Source organism: Oxyura jamaicensis, chromosome 15 (genome assembly GCF_011077185.1).
Source record: "Oxyura jamaicensis isolate SHBP4307 breed ruddy duck chromosome 15, BPBGC_Ojam_1.0, whole genome shotgun sequence".
NCBI lineage: Eukaryota > Metazoa > Chordata > Aves > Anseriformes > Anatidae > Oxyura > Oxyura jamaicensis.
In genome coordinates, this window is record NC_048907.1 from 12,770,564 (window position 1) to 12,775,493 (window position 4,930).

The following is a 4,930-nucleotide window of genomic DNA, read 5'->3' on the forward strand; positions in this document are numbered from 1 at the left end:
ACAAAAGCCAAAACTGTAGGTCTTTTGTTTGTTTGTTTGTTTGCTTTTTTAAGACATGAAGTTAGGGAAAATGTTCATGAAGTTGTCCTCTGCCCTGCAAACAAGCCCAGTTTCAGCTTTAGACTTTTCTGCTCCTTAGGCAATTTGAACCGAAGGCCTGGGAGTGATGCTGCTGTGGAGACATCTGGGAGTGGGGCTCTCCAGGGCCAGAGCAAAAGGCTGGCTCCAGCAGCAGCAGCACCTTGGTATCACTTAGAGCCAATTTTCAGATTAAAATGGCAATTTCATTTCTTTCATATCTCCACTTCCTTTGTATCAATACCCTTTTGTCCTAGAACCTACTTACCTGCTTCATTTTGAAATAGATGTAGATATTGTCCCTCTTTTATGGAATATTTATGAGCTCTGTAAGTTTGCTTTTACAAATATTAATATCATATAAGCTGATGGGCTTGTTCAACTGCCACAGGCAAAAAGAAGTCTCAGTCAGCATTTTTGTCTTCTTGAAGATTTCTTCTTAAGGGTGATAGGTTGGTGCTTACAAGAAGACAACATAGTTCAGGATAATGAGGAGAGCATAAACAGGATAAACAGCAAAATCAGGACAAACAGAAAAACTCTGCCAATTCCATTGTATTATTAAAATAGCCACATTGCTAAAGCTTAGCCAAAACCATCAGGGTCTTGGTATTGCATAAACATCCAGGAAAAAAAACAGCCTTAATCCCGCAGAGTTGGCAGGACTCCCGTTGCTCAGAGATGCAGATCTTTATTCCCACTTCACCCATCACATCCCCCAAAGCACAGCAGAGCTCGTCCCCAGCCCCTCTGCAGACACCACTGTGCACCCTGAGCTTCGCACCAGTCTCTGACACCACGGGACCACCTTCCCCCTGCATCAGCTCCCACACTGATGCGTTAACCTGAGCCAGAGGTGCCGCCAGCAGGACACCCCCAGCACAAAAACACCAGCCCTGCCTCAGCGACAGCCACCACGCAGCACAGCAAGCTTCAGCAACATGGAAAAATATATATATGTTGCTCATTTTTATGCCTTCCATATACTTAGGGAGAGTGGGCCACAGCAGCCCCCTTCACCCTGCTCAATCTCTGCCAGGATGAGGGGCATGGGCACCATCGAATGCAAGGCAAGGGATGCTGCCAGCCTCATGCTGGGCAAGGAAGAAAAGGCAAACATACTGCTCACCAGTGTTAATGGCCCAGATCACTAAAATAAAGCTACAACTCAAACATCCGGAACTAATTTCCAAATTACACTTCACTTTATTTCTGTTGCTACCATTAAATAGGGTGGAAGCCTTTTTTTTAAGAAATAAAAATAATAAAAAAACAAACATCACCACCACTGAAAGCTAGATTAAAGGCAAATTGCTTTTGGCTGTTTGAGTTTTTCTTCCAAGTTTTCACAGGTTTACAGAATTCAAATTTTAAGTAATTTTCATGAGATCAAACAACCTGAGGAACAACGCCCATTAATTAGAGCGACGCATATAGTGCTGCGATACTCCAAGGAGTGTGCTCCTGTGATGTAACAGCCTCTGGGCCATGCAAAGCCAATAATTTTCTTCCAAAGGTTGACACGCACCTCTCTAATGAGCTATTGCATGCACATAATCAGCTGATTAATTAATTAGGAGAAAAAGTGCCGTTTGGGTTAGAAGCAGGATGCCTGTTGCTGCCACTGCTGAACTGCGGGAAGGGTTTCATTAGCTCATGCTGGAGGAGCCGGTTGAATCCAAACAGCTTTTTAATTCGCTATGTGCAGAGTCCAGGGTAGAAGTTAATGCAGCTGCTAACAATGCCCTCTCCCTCCCCTTGCTTTAAATGCTCGCTCAGGTTAACAACAGAGGTGTTGCAAATGGCCATGACCTGCAGCTCTCACAGACAGCAGGTCCCTCGACAAGGTCTGGGGCAGACAAATCACATCACTTGGTGATGTGAGACACGGGACATCCAGGTCATTAAGGAACCTGCAGGAGAGCATCTCTGCTCTGGCGTGGCTCGCTGTCAGCCAGCACCCAGATGCCAGGTTGGTTGCCTGCAGGTCTTGTGGGATGTGCTCAGGTCTCCCCTGTATCCTCAAACGCTTGCTTGCAGGGTTGTGCATGTGCTGCTGCTCTCCTGGGCTTTGAGGAATGACACATCATGCTGTGCAACATGTGCATGAAATCATATTATTGGGATTTGGAAGGCAGTGTCCCCCAGGCCCTTGTGGGTGCTACACAAGTTATCAGCATCTCTTTGGTTGGATGGATCCTGAGCACCTTCCCAGAAACACCGAGGTAATCAAGGGATGCTGCAGAAGCAGGAAGAAATTCTCTGCGGACCAAAGAAACAGTGTTTTCAACCTCTTTGTACTGCAGATCAAAGAATCAATTCCCATACATACGAGACAGGCAGAATAGCATAGCACAGAGCAATGTTTACTAGAGCTGGTTTATGTTTCTTTCCCGAGCAAGAAAAACTGACAAAACATAAAACAAGATACAGTTTCTCCTGTATTTTCAATATAAAAGTGCATTTTTCTTTGTGGAGATTTAATATGCCAGGGTTTTGGAGGGGTTTCAGTCACTGGAGGTTTTTTCATCATGTTCCAAAAACTTCCATGCAAAGGCAATGAATGATGCAAAAATTTTTGTGTAGCTGAAACTCCAGATAACCATCAAAACAGGAGTTACAGGGAATAGTTTTTATATAAATATTATATATTTTACTTTTTAATAGTTTTGCATAATGCTGCCTGTCATGGTGAAACATCCTTGTCACTAATTAGTTATTTGAAAAGAAAAAAAGTCTTGGCATGTAACAGTCAATTGAGCTACAATGGGATGCTAGGTACATGACTGAATTCATTTTCTTCTATCTCGCTACAGCAATAGCTCAAAACTACGTAAGCTGCCACTGAATGCAACCTGTGAAAAGAGCCCTGCCCCTCCTGTGCTCCTGGGCATCCCCTTTGGCTCCGCTCAGCACCTGGAGGGCTGCTCTGAGCTCCCCCCTCGGATCACTCCGAGCCCCAGATGCGGTGCGAAGGAGTTAAATGAAACGTCACCAGATGCAGTTCTTCCAGCAGTTGTGAAGCCAAGAGAAGTCTTCTCCCCATGTGCCCCGCTGATGTCCACACGTAACCAAGGGAGAGCTCTCCCTGCTCAACATGGGGAAATAAATCTAGGCAGGAGGCTGTGTGAAATCACATCATCTCTGTATGAATTAAAACCAAAGCCAGGACTTTGCGAATCCAGGGTTTTCTGGGCACAGGACACAGGAACATCCGTGGTTTCCTGGACAATTTTGCACAAGACTCAGCAGAGTCTGGAGCAGCCAGGGGCTGCGGCAAGCAGGGCCAGCTGGATAATGCTCCTGAGGAAACATCTGTTGGACAGGCACCGAGGGAGCAGGGAGGAGTGAAGCCCTTCTCACCTACTCCCCAAAACAAAGGGGGCTGGCAGGGAGGTCAGCTGCTGTTCCCCCCTTGGAAGCCCCCACAAGCACTCTCCACCATGCCAGCCAGGACTGTGACCCTGCAAGGGCAGCTCTCCTTGGTTCCTCTCCACACACAGATGTTTGGATGTTAATTAAAATCTCCAGGCCTCCCGAGTATTTGATGGTGAGCCATTGACATTACCGTGGCAGACTGCACAGCGAACTCCCAAACACTTCCCATCCTCCAGCTGGATCGGGACCAAGACGAGCGAGGGGATGATGAATTCTTTGAAAAGAAGAATGAATCGCTCTTCAGCAAAGTGAGAACGAGCAGCAAGGCTCTCCTGTGGGGTGACTTAGAGGTCCTGGTTTTGCTTAGCGAGCCTGCCCATCTCATTGGACCCGAAGAGCACGTCTGCTTGCAGGACGTAGGGAAAGTCAATGGCGCATCGAGAACACAGCGGCATTCATCTATATTCCCTCCTGGCCTCACCAAGACGAGCTCCTACTCTTTCGGTTTCAGTCATTAAACAAACCACGTCTGGTAGCTAACTGAACAGTCTGTTATACAGCAAAACAAATCTCTCACTAACTCCATTTATTGGCTCCTTTATTAGGACAGGGTCCCCTCCAGGATGGGCTCCGGACCTGAATTCCTGCAGCACGACCACTAACACCAGTGTTTGCCTCGGCCATCCACGTCCTCCCTCTCAGCCTCCATCCCAGGTTTTAGAGTGGCACCTCCAGCACAGCTTTACTGTCTCCCCTTCCAGGAGCCAACATTTTCCCTTGATAAATCCTCCCAGGTGCACATTCCTGCTCCATTCACTGGTTGTGAGATCAGCAGCTTCCTTCCTGCCCCTCGTAGCATCGCACTTCACTCCAGATCCATACACTTGGTTTTTGAGACAACCTCAGGACACAGACTGCCTGTTCAAATATGCTCACAGCACGGCTTGCTTTTCCTTGAGACACTGCAGGAATTCCATCACCCCCTGCAAACTGGGAATTCAAAGTCTCTGATGGCTGCATGCCAGGGCTGATGCTGGGGCTGCTGACAGCAGACGCTGCCCCTGCGCTCACTTCAGCAGCCCTCGGGCTGGGTCTTAGCTTCTCCTTCTCGTTTAGTTTTTAGCAATGAAAATATTGTGACATTAAGAAATCAATACATCTGAAGCTTTGCTGGAGTGTGAAATAGAGCATCCATCTGGGAAAGAATTTAGCCCGCTTACTTCGCTGGGTCTGTGCGGCTGCAGGAAAAGCACCTTTGCTACCTGGCTGGCTCTGTTGCTTCCCACAAGCTCTTTAAAACAGAAGCATTACAATGAGCTTTTCTTGTTGACAGGCTCTTTCTATTAGCTGTACGAGTGTCTTGAACAATTATTGATGCTGTGGGCAACTGCTGAACAGAAAAAAAAAAAAAAGGGAAAAGAAAGAGCCTTCTGTTCAGGAGCGAGGCTATTAAATCAAAAGGAAGCAATAATAT